Below are 24,504 nucleotides of genomic sequence, written 5' to 3' on the forward strand. Positions count from 1 at the left end.
TGAGAATTATATGGTCATCTCAGAGCATTTGTGCCAAGAAATTCATTTAAATATGGGTCATATACTTGAGTAATGAGCATGTGGGATTGTGGTTTAGCTGATGAAATATGGACCCCATGGTGTCACTTGAATATTGCAAATACTTCATCTGAAAGAATCCAGCTATTTAAAAAGTCCCATCAAATAAACAACACCAGATGCACAGTGTCTCAATGTAAAAAAATTTTTCAAAAAAGGCAGTATTATCTTCCTGAAAAATACCCATTCTAAAGTAATGGATTCCACTGGGATTAATTTAAATATCATTCCAAAGAATTCAAAACAATAATTATTTTTAAAATTGAAGTGAACTTGAATGCAAGTAAACTTGTAAGTGAAATCAAAGGGCATACAAACAGCTGAATGAAATTTCACTATAAGAGATGAATTTGGAATACAGTAATGAGAGAAATACTTAAAAACTATATTTTTAGAAAATGAAAAGTTCAGAAGTTAAACAAAAAAATCTGAGTTGAAAGCATTACCAATAAATTTAATCATTAAGTGAAATGATGTATAACAGGGATTAAATGCAAGGTTGATGATTCAGAACTTTGAAACATGGAAAAAGAAAAAAATAATGGTAAAATATGAGAACAACATTCAATATCTATAGGACACCATGGGAATAGATTTATAGGCAATTGTGACAGTAGAAGAATTTCAGGCTAAAGACATTCACAATATACTCAATAAAATAATAGCATAAAATTACTCAAAATTACTGTGAGGAAAGAGATGACCACCCACATTCAATAAGTATTTACAGCCAGCTGTTATGTCATATAACTTTAATGTCAGCCCTCAGGAGGTAGAAGCAAGTGATGTCCATGTGTGTGACTGGTAGATGCTGCTTCTATACATAAGGAATGATAAAACCCCACCATAAAACCATTAGATGCAATAAATACTTTTCCTGCCAAGTAGCACTTACAAAATATATATGCAAGAATCGGTAGCTTTCTTATACACCAACAAGAAACATGCTAAAGAAGAAAAAAAAATCAAGAAAATGACCAACACAATTTCTTACCAAAACATCCTATAATAAACCTAATCAAAGAAGTAAAAGATTTTTTTCAGATGAAAAATTTAAAACAGTGAAACAGTAGAGGAAGACTCTAGAAGATGGAAAACCTCCTGTGTTTATAAATTATAAAAAATAATTGGTTTATGAAAGTGGATATGGTATACAGTCTACAGATTCAATGAAATCCCTATCAGAATTATTAACAGTTACAGATCATAAAACTCATGTAGAAACCAAAAAAACACTTTACATAACACTTAGCATTAAGAATAACTCAGGAGATATCATCATAACTAATTTCAAGTAATACTACAAAGCCAGAACCACAGTTACAAAATAATGTAGTACTTGTACAACAACAGACATACAGGATGATGTAAGATATAAGCCCACACAGGTACAGCCACATGAATTCTTTATGATACCAAAAATATATCGGAGAAAAGACAGTATTCATCAAGCAGTGCAGATATCTCATGGATACATATATGAGAAGAAACAAACTAGGCATTATGTCTCACCCTGAACAAACATTTACTCCACATTGATCAAAGACCTTACTGTAAGATTGGAGGCTCTGAATCTGTTAGAGGAAAAAAAAATGCCAGAAACACTAGAAGATACAAGCACAGTGAGTTCTTTCTGAGTAGTTCGTTCTGCTCAAAATATATGCGAAAAGTTGCTCTATGAGAGCTCATGAAATTAAAAGAAAATAATTATGTGAAGACACAAATTACAAACTATGATTATTTTATTTTTTGAACAAGTGACAGAGGATTAGCATCTAGAATATTAAAGATAATGCGAAAACAAGTAAGAAATCAAGCCACTCAATAAACACCCTAATGAAATACGTAGTTCTCAAAAGATAAAGTACAATTTAGTGCAATTTGCAGGTAAATATAGGAAAGTATGTTCAACCTTACTAGCAACCAAAGAAGTGCAAACTCTCAGTATATTCAGATTCCATATTACTCTATTCAGAATGGCTGTCATGACGAAAACAAACAGCAACAAATACTGGTGAGAATACTTACAGAAGTAACTCTTTGACACTTCAGATCCAGATATTTCACTCAGGTATCTGCTCCAAGGATTTCCAGGTAACAAATCAAAAAGATAAATGCACATCAATCTTTTTGCCACACTATTAACAATAGCAACCCAATTGTCCTCCAATAGTGATATGGATATAGAAGGTGTGGTAATACAAGTATATATATAACACAACAAAAGAAACATAGTTTATCACTTGCAGAATAATGGCACAACTGGAGATAATCATGTTTATTGAATTAAGTTAGATTCACAAAGACAATTATCAAGATTTTTCTCATTTGTGATTATTAGAGCTGATGTAAGTGGGTACATAACCAAATATGCACACTTGACATAAAAGTAGAAGTAACACTGTCTGGGGGGACCAAAGAGAACAAATGGAAAGGGTACAAATGATAAACTGAAGAGAATGTGGGATATGGAAGGAATGTGACAAAGTGCATTATACAATTTTATGAAAATATTTCTATATACTAAGTACCATTGGTCGGGGCAGAGAGCAGAGAGCTGTATTGAACAGATTATATCACCTTACTTTGGGCTAGAGTTTGTGCTTATAAACAATTGAACGTTTCTTTAACGTGATTAGAATGATAATTTATTGACTAGGCATGCAATATCTCAAAGAATTTTCATAAGGATCACTTTAGGATACCCAGGGGAGGGGGAAGCTGGAAGTTATTATGCTATCACTGGTGATATGAATCCTTAGTTATTCCCAACTTTGCTATCATTTATTTTTTAAAATTGCAGGTAAGCCATCTCACTACCCAAACACTTCCACTTTCTGAGACTCAAGCCATGGTTAATAATTCTTAAACACAGAAAAGAGGTTTCAAAGCAGAATTGCACATTTAAAAATGTAAAATAAAACCAAGTATCTATAGACTTCCTGCTGACCTCCCTTTCCCCTTTCTCTCCACACCCCTCTTCTCTCTGTCTCTTCTTGTCTCTCAGGATTTTCAGGTTTCTTTTTTAGATGACGCATTTTTTAGTGTCGTGCCCTGTGTTTCAAATGCATTCTTCCTTTTTCTTATTAGAATTCATATTCCTTCAGGACATGGATTTCTGCTTTTCAATTACAAATTCACAGTTTAGAATTAATGACTTTTTGCAGCTGAAGCCATGATCTGACTCAGAAATAATTCTCATTTTGAAAAATGAAGCTTGTCGTGATGATGTTACAACCTAAAGGAATAGAACCCTGAAAATGAGGAGCAAATGGTGTCCAAGCATTGATTACTTCTTCCCCCTCTACCCCCTTTATTCTCTCCTCTCAACTCCTTATTGATTTTCTTAATGGCTAAACCAGGACACTTCCCATAAGAAGTGTATAAGGGTTCCTTTTGTCCACATTGTTACCAGCATTTGCTGCTACTTGTTTTCTTCATGTGAATAGAGTAAAACAGACTCTCTATATACTGGGAATTTGATTGCTAGTAAGTCTTGCAGTAGAATTCACATTTGGGAATTCTTCTATACTCCCATAATAGGACAATGGGTCTAACAGCTAGGATAGAACCGCAGTGGATGCAATTTTAAGGATAATTGTGTGGACCCCAGTCAGAAAAAAAAATGAAGTAATGCTCGGTTGGATGATTTGGCTGGGATGCAGGTTGACTTTTAAAAAATTTATGCCCAGGATGACTCTGAAGATTTTTTAGAGAGCTCTGCAGCATAGCTCTCCATGATTTCTTTTGGGGATTATCTTTCTACACGAAAGATTTTGACTCCTTCTGGGAGATTTCAACACGGCAGCTACTTCTTTCAATCTTCACTATTTTTCTTGGTACTACATCTCCAGCATCATCTTCTATAGGGACTCTTATGTCACCTAGAGATATTTCAGATGCTGGATTTCAGGAAGGCAAAATGAAAACAGTTCTTTCAGAAGGGATAGAACATAGGAGGGGATGTCTGCATGAGAACAAATGACAGATTGTTGGAGCAAAAGCAACGCACCCCTTTCCCTCTCTATCTTCTGTATGTTTTCCTATCTTCAGATTGTCTATGCAGCACACCCACATTCTTCCTGTTGTTGATCTATGATCTGAGTTTTCACATTTCCAAACTACAAAATGCCTTTACTTTAGAATTTTGTTTTAGTTTATAGTAGTATATGATTCTAATGAATGGTTTCTAGTATGACAGGTGGTATAGGATGTGGTTGAGAATATGAAACATATATATATATGTATATCTGTATTGAATTATTTACCTACAGTAATAGATCTGTTAGAATTGTATTTGGTTATAAATAAGATCAACTGAATAATGACTTAAACAAGTAGAGGTTCTTCACCTACTCAGAATGGTTAGTAGTTAGTAAAAAGCTCAAATACTTTTCATAATCAAAATCATTAAGATACTCTTGGTATCATCCTTGCAAACACAAAAATATAACTGCTGTTTTAACCATCATAGCTTTAGCTAAGGCAGAAAGGAGGGAGAGGTGGTGCTCACTGATCTAATGTTGTTTATTTTTGTTTTGTGTCATTTTTGTCTTTTTAAATACTTTATATCTATTTTATTTAATTAGTGAGGGTTTTTTTTTTGAGAACTTCCTTATTGATGTAGCCCTAGCTGGCATGGAACTTGCTATGTAAGTCACTCATTTATCTTTTAAATATCATTCATTTATTACATCCATTTTCAATAGGCATATATATCAGATTTTCCAGAATCCCTAGTACTACTCATTGACAAAACCTATATCATATAGTACCACTAACTGCAGAAAGCCTTAGAAAACAGATACCTACTGTTTTAGACTCTGTACAGATCACTCTCCATACCCTACTTTTGCCAATGTTTGCACTTATCTCCATTTTGTTGATGTACATAGAATATAAGCTGACATTACCTTCCCCAACCAGAGATTCCAGAGTAGGCAACTCATCACTGTTTTCCTCTCAGTTTCGTTGTGATAACTGTTGTGTGTGCCTTTGCATATTGCATGCACATTAGAACCTCTACACTGGAGTTCATGATACACTGTTATTAGGGTCTGTCTTCCAGACAACAGTGAAATAAAGGCTTTTCGGTAGTTAAGTATGTGAAATCTTAGTGTTATACCTTTTGTTTGTTTGTTTGTTTTTTTTGAGACAGGGTTTCTCTGTGTAACCCTGGCTGTCCTGGAACTCACTCTGTAGACCTGGCCTTGGCCTCACAGAGACCCACCTGCCTTGCCTCTTGAGTACTGAAATTAAAGGTGGGCACCAACATACCTGGCTCAGTGTTGAGAACTTAATTTTAATTCTAGTAAGCATGGAAAATAAGCCTTTTTCTGCTTTAAGTTATTTGTTACAATTTGTTGGGAGGGGTAATTTTCTTTTAGCTTCAGTTGACACTAAAACTAATTTTCAACTCTGAGAATAACCGATAAGTAGACAGTATGATTTTACTTTGAAACTGTAGGAAGTATGAGTAATACTGTGAGCAGGGAGAAAGAGGGCAGGGGAGATAATATCTTCCATGGAACTCTTAAGATTTGCATATGCAATTTTCTACTTGATACTTTTGATTACAGTGTTAATACACATTTCAAATTTGGTGACACCAAATTTGGGATCCCCATCAATCTTATTCATCATTTTATCAGTTTCTTAAATTATAAACTTAGATAATATCTAGGTATCTAATAAGCCACCTTTATTTAAAACTAGTAATTTTATAACCAACTCAATCACGTTTTATCTCTGCTATTGCTGCTATTAATCATCATTTGAACTACTGAAATAATCCCTTACTTAGTCTTTTCTTTCTGTTTTATGTCACTTTCTTACAGAAGCCGTAGTCATTTTATTAAATTTTGAATGAGATCATATTAACTTTCTGCTTTAAAATTCCCAACTACTTTATTTTTGTTTGCTTTCTGAGACAGCGTTTCATTCACTGTGTAACTTTGTCTGCCCTGAAATAGACCTGGATAGCCTCAAATTCACTTGCCTCTGACTCCTGAGTGCAACTACTTTCTACTAAATTTATTCCACAGCTTACAAGACCATGTATGATCTTATTTGTACCAGTCTCTCCAACGTCATGCTCTATTAATTTCCCTTACTTGCTCTTTGATCACATTGGCCTTTGTTTCAAATACATCAATTCCCTTACTGCTTTTGAGCTCTATATTATGTTTTCTATGCCTCCGATGCTCTTTACCACAAGGGAAACATGGCTGTTTCTCTGAAACTTTTGGATCTATCTCAAACATCACTTGTACAAAGATGCCTTCTTTGACAGTTACATGTACATTAGTCTACTTGATCTGCAATAAGAAATATCAACTTTGTTAGTCATGGATCTCTAGAGGACAGAGATGAAAGAATGAATATATGGTGTTTATTAGAGTGGCTTCTACTCTAATGGTCCAACTCATAAAACAATAGTTGTTTACCAGTGGAAAGTCCAAGAATCCAGAACTTTATCAGTCTACAAAGCTGGATGTCACAGCTACTTTTCATTATATGCCATGATCTCAAAAAATAGGCTCTAAATGCTAGTGAAAGAATGAATATGCTCATGAGAGTGAGGGCAAACAGGCAAAGAGCAAACCCTTCTTTCTTTCTTCCCTGTGCTTTAAATAGGCTCTCATCAGAAGGTGTGGCAGGATTTAAAGTAGATCTCCCCACTTCAAAAGATCTAGATTAGGATGAGTCTTCCCACTTCAAATAATTAATTAAGAAAAACCTCTCACAGGTCAAGATAGCTGTTTGGGTTATAGTTAAATTTCGGGTGTAGTCAAGTTGGCAACCAAGAATAGACATCCCACAACCTTTACCACAATTCTATAGGTGGGTAACAAAGGTCAGGGAACCTGCTTGTTTGATTAAAGGTGATATTTACAATTGACTTGTAGATGGCCACCATTTAACTCTTTTGTCAATGAGAAAGAACAGAAGAAGATTCTTTAATGTTCTTTTTACTAAGAACATCAATCCCACCATACCAGAGTTCCTTTCTTATGACTTCATTTGGCCCCAATCACTGTCCACATACCTCATTTTTAAACATGGTAAATAAGAATTTAGGTGTTCAGCAAATAAATTTTGAAGAAAACACAAATACTCAGTCCATAACATTATTTATAGTAGTTCGTCAACCACAAAAGATTTTTATCACATTGCCAAATTTCATAGTGTTTGTAACAGTCTGTGTCACTTCTATCATAAATGCTACTAAATTTGTTTGCTTGTCATCTATTTGTCTCTTCTAGAATGTCAATACTATTATAGTAGGTACCAAGTTTCTTTTCTCTGGTCACCAATAAATACTCAATGATGAAAACAGTACTAGGACCATTGCAATGGCTTAATATTTGTTTAATCAATCAGTTTATTAGTTGGCTTTGATTTTCATCTTAATGTATAACAGGACATTGACTTTGATCATAAAAACCTCAGCAAAGGGAACTGAGTATTTTTCAAGGTGGTAATTTGGAATGTTTGGGCCCTTTTCATGGGTGTCCCTAGAAGCTCCAGAGAGCTTTACAATTTTCTCCAGGATATTCCCTACCTCGTATTATAATAGGACTATACTACTTGCTATATAAGAAAAGAACAAGAATTAAATTTTTAAACTGCACTCTGTACTCTTTGTTTCCGAAATTTATGGTGTTTTGGCTCTATTGTCTATCTCCTCCTTCTCTATAGTAAAGCAAGTTCCCTCCATTCTCTGCAGGAAGAAGAAAGTTTATAGTACATATCAAGGCCACTGGTTTTTCATTGCTTCTTAGTCTCTCAAATTGAAGGTTAACTAAAAAATAATAATTCTCAATGTGTCCACAATGATTCCTTCATATAGCATGAAGGACACAAATGTACTCTACATTATAATATAGATTATGAAGTGAACCTATCATTATTTTGGAACTCATTTGACTGTATTCATTGCCATGGTCAATGGAGAATGATAACAGTCTTTTTATTAACCTCAAAGAATAGCCAAGAGTTGGTACAGTCTACTGTCTTCATCTTTTCTATTTTGGGGACTACACTATATCTGCTAATCCAGGATGCTCTATAAATCATCCAGAGAATAAATTTCAAGTGCTTAATATAGATAATAAAGCTGGAGATAGCTGAGATGAGAAATATTATGGATGGAGAGAAAATGTTCTTGGATTGTGGAAGGTTTTAGGTTATCCTCTAAACAAAATTTAGGTAGTCTACAAGGAAATAGAAGGAACCTTTTTATTGGAGACAGAAAATACAGAGTATAAGAAAGGTCCCCAAAGTTGGCTGGATAATTAGTTCACTTTGCCACACAAACAAGAGCAGTCCTTTTGACATTTACTTTGGCAACCACATGTGTACATAAGTATGTAATTATGTTTTATCTATGTCAGTGTTCTATTGCTGTACAGAAATACCATACATAGGGTAACACTTACAAGAGAAAGCATTTTATTGGGGTTTGCTTACAGTTTCAGAGGTTTTGTCCATTATTGTTTAGATGGGAGTATGGTAGTACTCAGACAGACATGATGCTAGGAAGGCAGCTGAGAGATCTACATCTGGAACCGCAACAGGAAGAGGGAGTTTTTTGGCCTGGTTTGGGCTTATGAAATGTCAAAGCCAGTGGTGCACTTCCTCCAACCATGCCACACTTACTCCAGCAAGACCATACCACCTAATCCTAAGTAGTGCCAGTCTCTGATGACTAAGCATTCAGATAGATGATCCTATGAGAGTCATTCTTATTCAACCCACAACATACTTAAAAATAAATAAAAGACTTGGGTTGAAATACTAAGTGCATTTATACTTTCTGGGGACACTATATAGCAATTCTGCAATTCAGAGATTTCTTGGCATGTACAGCTAGGATGCTCTACCAGGATATCCCACTGTGTATCTCCTATCGTAGAGAAAGAACACAAAAGTTTGTTTCATGTTTGTATATGGGATTATTTGTCATTAGCATAAGAATTGTAACCTTGAGGTTTCACACATGAAAGAACATGTTGAATCATATAGCTATCTCAGTTCTGGAGCTCAGTTCAAGATTAGCATCTTGCGAAAGCCTGAAAACCATTTAAAATTGAACCAGTTATACACACATCCTCTTTCTCTACCAACCACTTTTCTCATTTTATAATCTGTAAGAACCATAGCATTTTTCCTTAGCAAACATCCAGTTTCCCACTAGCACTTGGAGTGAAAGAGAATGTTCTTATCTGCCTTCTGTGAGGCCTGAAACACTAAGGACTATACTAATTTTTTGGTGGATAATTTGAGTTTATTTATATAAAATACTTGCTATTAAATATATCTATTTCTGTCTATTTACACTTACCTATTAAACAGTAAAAAATTTTCCCTTTCTCACAACCATGTAGTTCTCATAGTAAGTACTTATATGACTAATGTCTTATATTTCTTTTATTTATTCGATATATTTATTATTTACATTTCAAATGATTTCCCCTTTTCTGGCCCCCAATTCCCCGAAAGTCACATAAGCCCCCTTCCCTCCCCCTGTTCTCCCACCCACCCCTTCTCACTCCCCTGTTCTGGTTTTGCCCTATACTGCTTCACTGAGTCTTTCCAGAACCGGGGGCCACTCCTCCATTCTTCTTGTACATCATTTGATGTGTGGATTATGTTTTGGGTATTCCAGTTTTCTAGGTTAATATCCACTTATTAGTGAGTGCATACCATGATTCATCTTTTGAGACTGGGTTACCTCACTTAGTATGATGTTCTCCAGCTCCATCCATTTGCCTAAGAAATTCATAAATTCATTGTTTCTAAAGGCTGAATAGTAGTCCATTGTGTAAATATACCACATTTTTTTGCATCCACTCTTCTGTTGAGTGATACCTGGGTTCTTTCCAGCTTCTGGCTATTATAAATAGGGCTGCTATGAACATAGTGGAACATGTATCCTTATTACATGCTGGGGAATCCTCTGGGTATATGCCCAGGAGTGGTATAGCAGGATCTTCTGGAAGTGAGGTGCCCAGTTTTCGGAGGAACCGCCAGACTGATTTCCAGAGTGGTTGTACCAATTTGCAACCCCACCAGCAGTGGAGGAGTGTTCCTCTTTCTCCACATCCTCGCCAGCACCTGCTATCTCCTGAGTTTTTAATTATAGCCGCTTTGACTGGTGTAAGGTGAAATCTCAGGGTTGTTTTGATTTTCATTTCCCTAATGACTAATGAAGTTGAACATTTTTTAATATGCTTCTCCTCCATCTGAAGTTCTTCAGGTGAAAATTCTTTGTTTAACTCTGCACCCCATTTTTTAAAATATGGTTATTTGTTTCTCTGGGGTCTAACTTCTTGAGTTCTTTGTATATATAGGATATTAACCCTCTATCTAATGTAGGGTTGGTGAAGATCTTTTCCCAATTTGTTGGTTGCCGATTTGTCCTTTTGATGGTGTCCTATGCCTTAGAGAAACTTTATAATTTTATGAGGTCCCATTTGTCATTGCTTTATCTTAGAGCGTACACTATTGGTGATCTGTTCAGAAACTTTCCCCTGTACCAATGTCCTCAAGGGTCTTCCCCAGTTTCTTTTCTATTAGCTTCAGAGAGTCTACCTTTATGTGTAGGTCCTTGATCCATTTGGAGTTGAGCTTAGTTCAAGAAGACAAGGATGGATCAATTCGCATTCTTCTGCATGCTGACCTCCAGTTGAACCAGAACCATTTGTTGAAAAGGCTATCTTTTTTCCATTGGATGTTTTCAGCCACTTTTTCAAGGATCAAGTGGCCATAGATGTGTGGGTTCATTTCTGGATTTTCAATCCTGTTCCATTGATCTGCCTGCCTGTCATTGTACCAATACCATGCAGTTTTTAACACTATTGCTCTGTAATATTGCTTGAGGTCAGGGATACTGATACCCCCAGAATTTCTTTTGTTGTTGAGAATAGTTTTAGCTATCCTGGGTTTTTTGTTATTCCAGATGAATTTGAGAATTGCTCTTTCTAACTCTATGAAGAACTGAGTTGGGATTTTGATGGGTATTGTGTTGCATCTATATATTGCTTTTGGCAAAATGGCCATTTTAACTATATTAATCCTGTCAATCCATGAGCATGGGAGGTTTTTCCATTTTCTGAGGTCTTCTTCAATTTCCTTCTTCAGAGTCTTGAAGTTCTTGACATACAGATCTTTCACATGTTTGGTAAGAATCAAACCAAGGTACTTTATACTGTTTGTGGCTATTGTGAATGGTCTAATTTCCCTAATTTCTTTCTCAGCCTGCTTATCCTTTGAGTATAGGAAGGCTACTGATTTGCTTGAGTTGATTTTATAACCTGAGTCCTTGCTGAAGTTGATTATCAGCTGTAGGAGTTCACTAGTGGAGTTTTTTGGGTCACTTAGGTAGACTATCATATCATCTGCAAATAATGATAGTTTGACTTTTTCCTTTCCAGTTTGTATCCCTTTGACCTCCTTATGTTGTCTGATTGCCCAAGCTAGTACCTCAAGTACAGTATTGAAAAGATAAAGAGAAAGGGGGCAGCCCTGTCTAGCCCCTGATTTTAGTGGGATTTCTTCAAGTTTCTCTCCATTTAGTTTGATGCTGGCTACTGGTTTCCTGTATATTGCTTTTACTTTGTTTAGGTATGGGCCTTGTCTTAGTCAAGGTTTCTATTCCTGTACAAACACCATGACCAAGAAGCAAGTTGGGGAGGAAAGGGTTTATTGAGCTTACACTTCCACGTTGAAGTTCATCACTAAAGGAAGTCAGGAGCGGAACTCAAGCAGGTCAGGAAGCAGGAGCTGATGCAGAGGCCATGGAGGGATGTTTCTTACTGGCTTGCTTACCCTGGCTTGCTCAGCCTGCTCTCTTATAAAACCCAAGAGCACCAGCCCAAAGGTGGAACCACCCACAAGGGGCCCTCACCACTTGATCACTAATTGAGAAAATGCCCCACAGCTGGATATCATGGAGGCACTTCCCCAACTGAAGCTCTTTTCTCTGTGATAACTCCAGCCTGTGTCAAGTTGACACACAAAACCAGCCAGTACAATTGAATTCCTGTCCTTTCCAAGACTTTAAGCATGAAAGGATGCTGAATTTTGTCAAATGCTTTTTCAGCATCCAATGAAATGACCATGTGGTATTTTTTCTTTGAGTTTGTTTATGTAGTGGATTGTATTGATGGATTTCCGTATATTGAACCAACCCTGCATCCCTGGGATAAAGCCTACTTGATCATGGTGGATGATCGTTTTTATGTGTTCTTGGAGTTGGCCAAAATTTTATTGAGTATTTTTGCATCGCTGTTCATAAGGGAAATTGGTCTGAAGTTCTCTTTCTTTGTTGGATCTTTGTGTGGTTTTGGTATTAGCATAATTGTGGCTTTGTAGAAGGAATTGGGTATTGTTCCTTCTGTTTCTATTTTATGGAATAGTTTGAAGAGTATTGGTATTAGGTCTTCTTTAATGGTCTGATAGAATTGGGCACTGAAACCATCTGGTCCTGTGCTTTTTTGGTTGGAAGCCGTTCTATGACCCCTTCTATTTCTTTAGGGGTTATGGGACTGCTAAGATGATCTATTTGGTCCTGATTTAATTTTGGTCTTTGGTATCTGTCTAGGAAATTGTCCATTTCCTCCAGACTCTTCAGTTATGTTGAGTATAGGCTTTTGTAGTAGGAGCTGATAATAATTTGGATTTCCTCAGTTTCTGTTCTTATATCCCCCTTTTCATTTCTAATTTTGTTAATTTGGATACTTTCTCTGTGCCCTTCGGTCAGTATGGCTAAGGGTTTATCTATCTTGTTGACTTTCTCAAAGAACCAGCTCCTGGATTCATTGATTCTTTGTATGGTTCTCTTTGTTTTCACTTGATTGATTTCAGCCCTGAGTTTGATGATTTCCTGTCTTCTACTCCTCCTTGGTGAATTGGTTTCTTTTTGTTTCAGGGCTTTCAGGTGTGTAGTTAAGCTGCTAGTGTTTGCTCTCTCCATTTTCCTTTTGGAGGAACTCAGGGATATGAGTTTTCCTCTTAGCACTGCTTTCATTGTGTCCCAAAGATTTGGGTATGTTGTGCCTTCATTTTCATTAAATTCTAAAAAGTCTCTGATTTCTTTCTTTATTTCTTCTTTGGCCAAGGTGTCATTGAGTAGAGTATCGTTCAGCCTCCATGTGTATGTGGGCTTTCTGTTGTTTTTGTTGCTATTGAAAACCACTCTTACTCCATAGTGATCTGATAGGAGTCATGGGATTAGTTCGATCTTCTTATATTTGTTGACGTCTGTCTTGTGACCAGGTATATGGTCGATTTTGGAGAAGGTACCATGAGGTGCTGAGAAAAAGATATATTCTTTTGCTTTAGGGTGAAATGTTCTATAAATATCAGTCAAATCCAATTGGTCCAAAGGTTCAATTAGTTTTACTGTGTCCCTGTTTAGTTTCTGTTTTCCTGATTGGTCCATTGAAGAGAGTGGAGTGTTGAAGTCCCCCATAATTATTGTGTTAGGTGCAATGTGTGCTTTGAGCTTTAGTAAAGTTTCTTTTACGAATGAGGGTGCCCTTGTATTTGGAGCATAGATGTTCAGGATTGAGAGTTCTTCTTGGTGGATTTTTCCTTTGACCAGCAAGAAGTGTTCTTCTGTGTCTCTTTTGATGATTTTAGGTTGAAAGTCAATTTTATCTGATATTAGAATGGCTACTCCAGCTCGTTGCCCAAAACCATTTGCTTGTAAAATTGTCTTCCAGCCTTTTACTCTAAGGTAGTTTTTGTCTTTGACACTGAGGTGTGTCTCCTGTATTCAGCAAAATGTAGGGTCCTGTTTCGTTATCCTGTCTGTTAGTCTATGTCTTTTTACTGGGGAATTGAGTCCATTGATGTTAAGAGATATTAAGGAATAGTGATTATTACTTCCTGTCATTTTTGATGTTATTTTTATATTTGAGTGGTTATCTTCTTTTGGGTTTGATGAAAGAAGGTAACTATCTTGCTTTTTCCAGGGTTTAGTTTCCCTCCTTGTATTGGAGTTTTCCTCCTATTCTTTGCAGAGCTGTGTTTGTGGAAAGATATTGTGTAAATTTGGTTTTGTTATGGGATATCTTGTTTTCTCCATCTATGGTGATTGAGAGTTTTGCTGGGTATAGTAGTCTTCACTGACATTTGTGTTCTCTTAGAGTCTGCATGAGATCTGCCCAGGATCTTCTAGCTTTCATGGTCTCTGGTGAGAAGTCTGGTGTGATTCTGATAGGTCTTCCTTTATATGTTACTTGGCCTTTTTCTCTTACTGCCTTTAATATTCTTTCCTTGTTTAGTACATTTGGGGTTTTGATTATTATGTGACAGGAGGTATTTCTGCTCAGGTCCAGTCTGTTTGGAGTTCTGTAGGCTTCTTGTATATTCATGGGCATCTCTCTCTTTAGGTTAGGGACGTTTTCTTCCATAATTTTGTTGAAGATATTTCCTGGCCCTTTCAGTTGTAAATCTTCACTCTCATCTATATCTATAATCCTTAGGTTTGGTCTTCTTGTGTCATGGATTTCCTGGAATGTTCTGGGATACTAGCTTTTTGCATTTTGCATTTTCTTTGACTGTTGAATCAAAGTTTTCTATTGTATCTTCGGCATCTGAGATTCTTTCTTCCATCTCTTGTTGATATTTGCATCTATGGCTCCTGATTTCTTCTCAAGGTTTTCTATCTCCAAAATTGTCTCCCCTTGTGATTTCTTAGTTGTTTCTACTTCTGTTTTTAGATCCAGGATGGTTTTGCTCAGTTCCATAATTTGTTTGTTTGTGTTTTCCTTTAATTCTTTTTTTAATTTTTTTTATTCGATATAATTTATTTACATTTCAAATGATTTCCCCTTTTCTAGCCCCCCTACTCCCCGAAAGTCCCGTAAGCCCCCTTCTCTTCCCCTGTCCTCCCTCCCACCCCTTCCCACTTCCCCATTCTGGTTTTGCCAAATACTGTTTCACTGAGTCTTTCCAGAACCAGGGGCCACTCCTTTCTTCTTGTACCTCCTTTGATGTGTGGATTATGTTTTGGGTATTCCAGTTTTCTAGGTTAATAACCACTTATTAGTGAGTGCATACCATGATTCACCTTTTGAGTCTGGGTTACCTCACTTAGTATGATGTTCTCTAGCTCCATCCATTTGTGGTATATCTACACAATGGAGTACTATTCAGCCATTAGAAACAATGAATTCCTTTAATTCTTTAAGAGATTTTTATGTTTCTTCTCTCATGACTTCTGCCTGTTGACTCAAGTTCTCCTGCATTTCTTTAAGTTTTTTTTTTTTTTTTTTGCCTTTCTTCTTTATTAGCTTCTATCTCTTGATCCTTATTCTCCTGAATTTCTTTAAGTGATTTTTGTGTTTCCATTATACAGGTTTCTAGCTTATTCATGTTCCCTTGTATTTTTTTAAGAGATTCATTTATGTCCTTTTTGTGTTCTTCTAGCAGCATCATGACCAGTGATTTTAAATCCAAATCTTGTTTTTCTCTTGTGTTGGCATAACCAGGACTTGCTGATGTTGGAGAGTTGGGTTCAGGCGCTGCCATATTGCCTAGATTTCTGTTAGTAGTGTTCCTGCACTTGCCCGTTGCCATCTTGTTCTCTGGCATTAGTTGGTCTTGTCTCTGACTGGTGTTTGGGCCTCCTGTGAGGCTCTAGGGCTATTTCTGCAACACTGGATGGCTGAGTTTCCCCTGTTGCAGATTGCTGATATGCTGTTCTCCTCTTGGGTGCCCTTACAGCTCTAGTGTGCCTTGCCCCTGTTTGTCTCTGTGAACCAGATGGTGCCTGTTTGCTCCTTCAGGGAGTGCTGAAGGTGTATGCTGAGGGACCTTTTCCAAGTGATGATCACTCTGCTGGGCAGCCGATCTCCCAAACATGTTTTTTTTTTTGCACACAAGGCTAGCCTAGCTGCTCAGGCCCAGAGTCTAGGCAAAAGCCTGGCAGGCAAAGGCCAGAGGAAAGTTCCCCTCTGGCTATGAGTGTTAACTGGTTCTGTCAGGTGGCCAGGATGGCAGTGTGTGTGTGCTCCCTTAATGTGCCTGGAGAGTCTGCTGGGCTAACAATCTCCTGGCCGGGTTGGCACACAGATGGCCCACCGAGCAGCCCAGGTCTTGGGGGCAGTCCATGGCCTGTCGGGCCCAGACCCCTGCTATGTTAGCCTCGGGCTATGTTTGTTAGCTGGCTTTGCCTGCTAGAACTCTCTGGCGCCCAGTATCCAAAATGCCCAGGGCCTGGGTGCAGGCCAATGCCAGTCGGGCTTAGACCCCTGAGATGTTGGTGTAGGGTTATGTTTGTGTACCTCAGGCTGTCTGATCTCTGGCGTCTGAAAACCAAGATGAAGGCGAGTCTTTTGTAACTGACTGGCAGGAGGCAGAGTTCTGAAGTGGCTTCTGTGTGGTTAAAGGCGCTGTAAATCCGCCGCTGCTTGCAGCCTGGCTGGCCAGCGATGGTCAGTGGTAGTAGGCGCAGGGCCTGCCTGGACCCTGTCACCTTGGTTCCACTGCTGATGGCCCTTCCTCTGGACCAGCCGCTGCTGCTGTTGCCACTGCCGCCACCGCCCTGGTGTAAGCATGTCTTATATTTCTAAAATCATAAATATACAAACAAACATGCATATGATCTATATTATTCCATTTTCTTAATTTAAAGGACAATATAATTACAGTAAAAACTAGGCTATTGTCTTGAGTTCTTTCCACTCAAGGGAGCTCGTAGACTGTTCTACTTCAGTACATGTACAAACTTCTCATTACTTTTAGTGTATAAAATATGTGAACAAAATTAATGTAAGTTATAATGGGAGTAATCTCTCTTCAAATTCTTCAGTCACTTGTGTTTCATTTCTGTGACTTTACAGGGCATTTAAAAACCCCTCTCATACAAAATAGAGAACAGAAACATCAGTGGACGGGGTGTCAGGAGACCTTACTTAATACCATTATATATTTGACATTTCCTTAAAGACATTCCTTGAAGAAGCTTAAGCTGCTGAAACATAGTAGACATGAAGAAGAAATGAATTCTTGGATCAAACATATCAATTTGATTGAAGAAATTAGGCTGATGGTGTAACCACATTGTGTACTATACAATTATCTCATATAAATAAACTCATTGTGTGCTGAAATAGCTCTATACCCCGATGGATGACACACCGTGAATTCTATGTGAGGTGGATGTACTCGCTAATATGATTAAAAATGGCAAGGACAGAGCCCTAAAAACTTTAGGGAAAGAACTTTACATTCTTGTCACCCCCTTTTCCCTGTCTGATATTCAGTGGCTAATCAAAGATCATAATCTGTAAGACCCATAGCATAAACTAACTATGCTATCAGCTTAAATGGATTCCTAGGACAAATTGACAACCATTATCCTGGTAAAAAATTGGTCTCTGCCCTCCCTCTGTTGCGATAACTACCCCCAAACTATTTTCAGAAAAGTCCATAATTGGAGCCCCCTAAATATTTGCTGATGGGAGAAAAGCAGCAATAACATACTACTCTTCTGAGAATGAACCCCCTATTCTCTGAGTCAGAGACCTTTTCCACAGTATACTAGATATTTCTTTTAGTTCCAATATTTGAATATCTATGTAACAATCTTTAGAGATATGAGTAATGCAATTCAAAACCAAATAATATTCAATTTTAAAATAGCTCCCATCTGTCTTGGTTACCTTTCTATGGTTATGACAAAAAATCATACCCAAGGCAACTTATAAAAAAAGCATTTAATGGAGTTTATGGTTTTAGGGAGTTTAAGTCCATAACAGAATACATAGATAAAATGTACTGGTGATGAACTCTAAGTCACTAATAATGCATCAATGTCTCATTAAGGAAAGAAAAACTCTTATCCATTGAGTTATTTAAGCAAGACTGAGTCCACATTTGAATTCTCTACTTCATGCTGTGTATTCTGTCCCCTGCCTGTCTGTTATATGACTTCCAGTTTGTGCCTATCTGAAAGCTGTCTTGTGAAACTGTATCTGTGCTTTGTCTGTGCCCATGCCTGTATATCTATGTCTGTATCTCTATCAAATGGCTTGACTTTATTGAATAGTCAAGAAAGCATCACATGGGGGACAAAATGAGGGATAATTTATAGAAATTATTAACAGTATTTTAAAAATGGATTAAGTCACTGGCTCCAGGTGACCTCAACTGACCCCCACAAGAAACAGTACTACATCATCGCTGTTTACCAACCAATATCCATAAGTAGATGTTTTCTATATTTATGGATGATTTTAGAAAGTTGTTTAAAACTCAGCAAATGATACGCATATGTTATTCTGGGGCAGGGACAAGAACAAGTACATAACTTTAAGATTACGGTCATGAATTAGGTTAGGTCATGAAAGTTGATTAGATGGAAAATGTAAGGCAGTGTTAAGTTTTACATTGTTATCCTAAAAATAGGCCGAATAGACAGCCTGAGTGCTCAACAGGATAGTAGTCTTAAACAATCCAAGATGTATGGCTATGAGTTTCAACTAACAGTCCAGTCTCTTAGACTGTAAGAGATATTTATCATAATGTCTTGCCACAATGGTGCATAAAAGGTATGTCAGCAGGAACAGATGAACAACAGTTGGAGCAGCAGCTGGAACAACAGCTTACATTTTGATTTGTAAGCAAGAGGCAGAGAAAGGATCATTGGGAATGGCAAAGAGTTCCCCTAGTGGCATACCCCATCTAACAAGACCACACCTACTATTCCTTTTCAAGAAGTTCTGCTAATTGGGAACCAAGTACTCTAACATCATGGGAGCCATGCTCAGACAAACCACCATGGTATCTTAGAGTCAATGCTATACTTAGAGAACATAGCAATTAAAAGGAGGCTTAAAGAAGCTGCTAGAAAAGCAATCAACAGTACTACCCAATTTTTATGCATATGAGACACTACAATGAGCAACACAGCAGGATATCATCGAGGATATAATAATGGCACTTATATTTTGGTGGTAACCAATAGCTGTCTAATTGAACTTAAGACCTGTTCAGCAGAATGTCATACCTGGTACTGAAAACCTTAAGCCATAATGTGGCTACTGATGTAATAAAATTTTCCTTGTCTGCCACCACCACCAGTACCACCTCTACCCCAGTGCTCCTGCTGGTGCAGAGCTCTGGTAGCCAGATCACAGATCCTCTTGTGCCATCTTCCTGCAGCAGTTTTTTCACTCTTTTCTGCACTATCCAGCTAGCTATGTGTTCCTCCGTGGTTCTGGTGCATGTGCTGTGCTCCAGCAAGTCTTTGCCCTTCCTGTGAACAGCCCCATGACAAAAGCAGACACCAAGGTGATGAAGTGTGTCCTGGAAGTCATCTCCAAATTGCTGTCCAAACCCAGCCTGTCTGTCATCCCTGAGTGTCTGGAGACCTTCCAAGGAGATGAGAGGATCCTCTTCATCCTGTGACACCAGAATTTGCTGAAGGAACTTCAAGACCTGGCTCTCTAAGGTGCCAAGAAGCTGGCCCAGCAGCAGCAGCAGCAGCAGCAACACAGCAGCTTTGAGGATGAGCTCTCAGAAGTGTTTGAGAACCAGAGCCCTGAAGCCAAGCATGGAGAGGCAGCAGCAGAAGCCCCCCTCCAGGGGCACTGTGAAGAAGAGAAAGTATTTTGACAAGGAGCAACAGGATGGCTTTGAGGGAACCACAGAGGGATCTAGGCCTCAGGCCTTTCCAGAACCTAAGCAGGAGTCCTCTATGATGGGAAACAGTCAGTCCCCTGAGAAGGACACAGCCACAAATACCCAATCACCAACCAGACTACGCAGCCAGGGGCATGTGGACCCACAAGCCATGGGAGACAGTGAGAGAGGCCTGAATGCCCAGCACCAAGCCAGAAAAGCCAGGCAAGAGGAGAAAGAGGAATAGGGGGAGGAGGAGGAAGAGGAGGAAGAGGAGGAAGAGGAGACAGTGGCTAGAGAGAAGGCTGAGCTGGAAGAAGTCCCCACTGCAGCATCCAGTTCCCACTTTCATGCAGTCTACAAGGAGATCAAGAAAGATGACTGCCAGTGAGAGTCTGAGGCAGTAGATGGAGATGAAAAGACAGGGGCTTCTGAAGCTATGCATCTGAAGAGAAAGGGGAGATGGAGCACTCTGCAGGAGGAAGATGGGGAAGAGGTGATGGCAGGGATCTCCCCAAGATCTCTTCCCAGGTGGGAATGGCCAGGAGCTGGAACATAAGCAGGAGGAGGAGGAGGGGGAGGAAGAAGAAGAGGAGCAGGAGGAGGAAGAGGAAGAAGAGGAAGAGGAGGAGGAGGAGGAGGAGGAGGAAGAGGAGCTTCTGTCCAGAGAATGGGAGGACAAACAACGGAGCAAGATGGACCAGTTGAGCAAGAAGCTGACAGCAGAGAACTGGCTGGAGTGGGAGGATAACCCTGACCACTCCATGAAGCTCTCCTTCTGGGCCCAGGCCTATGGCTTCAAATACCCTGGGTCTCAGCTACACCAGGACTGGAAGGCCATCTTCCAGAGAGAACAGTGTGGAGGCCCAAGGTAACTTTGAGGAAAAGAAGAAAGAGGAGGGCAGTGCCAACCACAGAGCAGAGGACCAGGAACTAGAGAGTCTGTCAGCCATCGAGGCAGAGCTGGAGAAGGTGGCTCACCAGCTGCAAGCTTTGTGACAAGGATGAGGCACTGGATGCTGGGGCCAGCCATGGCTTCAAGACCTGACTGCTGCTCAAATAGGGCTGCTTCCAGCCATAGAGCCCAGGCTATACCCCTTTTGCTCCTCACATTCTCTTGTTCCCAGCCCCTGCCCTGGACACTTCTGCAGGGCAGCTCTGAATGTTAACACCGATTCCTTCTCTGAACACAGGTAGCATTCTAGAAGTTTCTCTTCCACCTTCTTATCAACAGGGAACAGTTGCAATAACTTCTGACCTTTGGGCAAAAGCCGAGAACTCCTTACTATAAGATATTCCAGATAAAATTTATTGAAGGAAAAATAAACCTGCTTTGGGCTCTTTCAAAATTTTTTCCTTAATATTTTACATATAAATATGTAAATATAATCTTCTAAGTCAGTTTAGTGTTGCTCATGTGTATACAATTTCAGGGACAAGCTCTTGAATTTGTTTAGCCAATTAGGAGATTCATCCATGGGAAAGACTAATTCTCCTGCTCTCAACAGTCATTAGTTATCCCTACCATCTAGCAATGTTCCCCTTGCATGTTAGCATGTCTGTTAGAATTGTCATTCCTTGGGTCATATTAAGGCAGTCATATTGCTGCAATATTACTTATGTAGCTTTTCTAAATCTCACAGCAGATTTTCAAGTACTCTGACTATCACAATCTTTTTGCCCCTTCTTCCAAAATGTTCCCTGGGCCTTAGTTGCAGAAGTTAAGTTGTAGAGGTATCCTTTGAGGCTGAGAACTTCATGAGTTATACTCTATACTTTGGCTAGTTGTGGTTTTCTGTGATACTCTTCATTTGATATAAAGAGAAGCCTCTTTGACAAGGAGTAAGAGCTGCATTTATCAGGTAAAAAGGGCTTCTGAAACAGTGTCACGGATCTTGGAGGAGTACCTACTGTTGCCACTTAACTAAACCAATATAATTATTAATTGTATTCTAAATATCCTCAGATAAGTGTAGTTTTCAGTTTGCATCAAGGAAGCTTCAATATCACTGCTCAAACAGTACCTAAACAATATCAACACTACTTGACATGTCAAAATGTATGGAGCAAATCTCACATGACTTTACCACTAGATGAAGAGTTATATCAAATCAAAGACTGCTGAGGGAGGCAGGATTACTTTTCAGCAGGGATGAGCCCTCAAAATGGTTATTCAATATGAAGTAGTAACTCCTAAACTATATTTTACATATTATATATAATTATATATTTGCATATATGCAGCACTAAATGGACTCAGTGGGTTGGTTGCATGTCTATATTTGTATGTAAAGACATGCAAACATAAATATTATATACTAGTATGTAACAACCATAATAAAGAAAAATCATGAACTCAAAAAAAGAAATGGGAGAGACAACAGAAAGACTAGATAGGGAAGGGAGGAAAATTATGGAAATATGTTTATTTATTTATTTATTTTACAGTCCATATTTTATTTCCCCATCTACTTCCTAACTGTTCCTCCTCCCATACCTCCTCCCCACCCGCTGTCTCCACATGGATGTTCTCACCCCCTACCCCCACCTGACCTCTAAACTCCCTGGGGCCTCCAGTCTACTGATGGTTAGGTGCATCTTCTCTGGCTAAACACAGACCCGCAGTACTCTGCTGTATATGTGTTGGGGGCCTCATATAAGCTGGTATATGCTTCCTGGTTGGTGATCCAGTGTCTGAGAGATGTCGGGGGTCCTGATTAATTGAGACTGCTGGTCCTCCTACAGGGTCACCTTCCTCCTCAGCTTCTTTCAGCCTTCCCAAGTCAAAAACAGGGGTCAACAGCTTTTGTTCATTGTACAAATATCTGCATCTGACTCCTTGAGCTGCTTGTTGGGTCTTCTGTAGTATGGTCATGCTAGGTCCCTTTTTGTGAGTGCTCCATAGCCTCAGTAATAGTGTCAGGCCTTGTGACCTCCCTTGAGCTGGATTCCACTTTGAGCCTGTCACTGGACCTTCTTTTCCTTGGGCTCCTCTCCGTTTCCATCCCTGTAGTTCTTTCAGACAGGAACAATTATGGATCAGAGTTGTGACTGTAGGATAGCCCCCCTCCCTCACTTGATGCCCTGTCTTCCTGCTGGAGGTGGGCTCTATAAGTCTCCTCTCACTACTGTGGGGCATTACATCTAGGGTTGCTCCCTTTAAGTCCTGAGAGTCTGTCACCTCCCAGGTCTCTTGTGCATTCTGGAGTGTCCCCCCCAACCTCCTACCTCCTGAAGTTGCCTGTTTCCATTCTGTCTACTGGTTCTCAAGGCTTCAGTCCTTTTTCCTCACCCAATACCAGATCAGGTCCCTCCTCCCTCCGCAGCCCCATCTACTTTCCTTCCCAGGTCCCTCCCTCCCTTCTCACTTGTGGTTGCTTTCTTCTCCCTCCCAAGGGGACTGAGGAGTCCTTTACTTGGGCCTTTCAGCTTCTTGACCTTTTTTAGTTCTGTGGACTGTATCCTGGGTATTCTGTACTTTTTATGTGTGTGGCTAATATCCACTTATTAGTGTGCACATACTATGAATGTCCTTTTGGGTCTGAGTTATTTCACTCTGAATGATACTTTCTAGTACTATCAATTCACCTGCAAAACTCAGGATGTCATCTTTCTTAATAGCTGAGTAGTATTCCACTGTGTTAATGAACTACATTTTCTGTATCCATTCTTCTGTTATGGGACATCTATGTAGTTTCCAGCTTCTGGCTATCACAAATAAGGCCATTTAAGATGATGTTGACTTTGAATTTTTCATATAGTCTTCATCATTGATGAGGTATGTTTCCTCTGTTCTTACTCTTCAGAACTTTTATCATGAATCATGTTGGATTTTGCTCAACATCAAAAAAGAAATGCAAATCAAAACAACCCTGAGATTTCACCTCACACCAGTCAGAATGGCAAAGGTTAAAAACTCAGGAGACAGCAGGTGTTGTCGATGATGTGGAGAAAGAGGAACACTCTTCCACTGCTGGTGGGATTGCAAGATGGTACAACCACTCTGGAAATCAGTTTGGCGGTTCCTCAGAAAACTGAACATGACACTACTGGAGGACCCTGCTATACCACTCCTGGGCATATACCCAGAGGATTCCCCAGAATGCAATAAGGACACATGCTCCACTATGTTCATAGCAGCCTTATTTATAATAGGCAGAAGCTGGAAAGAACCCAGATGTCCCTCAATGGAGGAATGGATACAGAAAATGTGGTATATTTACATAATGGAATACTACTCAGCAATTAAAAACAATGAATTCATGAAATTTATAGGCAAATGGTTGGAAATGGAAAATACCATCCTAAGTGAGGTAACCCAATCACAAAAGAATATACATGGAATGCAATCACTGATAAGTGGATATTAACTAGTCCAGAAGCTCTGAACACCCAAGACACAAGTAGCATATCAAATGACTCTCATGAAGAAGTAAGGAGAGGGCCCTGATCCTGGAAAGGCCTGATCCAGCATTGTTGGGGAGTACCAGGACAGAGTAAAAGGAGGGAGGTGATTGGAGAATGGGTGGAGAGAAGAAGGCTTATGGGACATATGGGGAGGGGGGAACTGGGAAAGGGTAAAATGTTTAGAATGTAAACAAAGAATTTAGAAAATAAAAAAATGGTGGAAAAATAGATTTATTATGTATATATATATATGAGTATACTGTCACTTCAGACACACACTAGAACAGATCCCATTATAGATGTTTGTGAGTATGGTTGCTGGAAATTGAACTCAGAACCTCTGGAAGAGCAGCTGCCAGTGCTCTTAACCACTGAGCAATC

At 38.9% G+C, this 24,504-nt stretch overlaps 1 pseudogene; it reads left to right on the top strand.

Annotated features, from left to right (window-relative positions):
- The first annotated feature begins 18,630 nt into the window (after positions 1-18,630).
- LOC127674496 (chromogranin-A-like) lies at positions 18,631-20,724 on the top strand (annotated as a pseudogene).
- The last annotated feature ends 3,780 nt before the right edge of the window (positions 20,725-24,504 follow it).

This window comes from Apodemus sylvaticus, chromosome X, assembly GCF_947179515.1.
Source record: "Apodemus sylvaticus chromosome X, mApoSyl1.1, whole genome shotgun sequence".
NCBI classification, from domain to species: Eukaryota; Metazoa; Chordata; class Mammalia; order Rodentia; family Muridae; genus Apodemus; species Apodemus sylvaticus.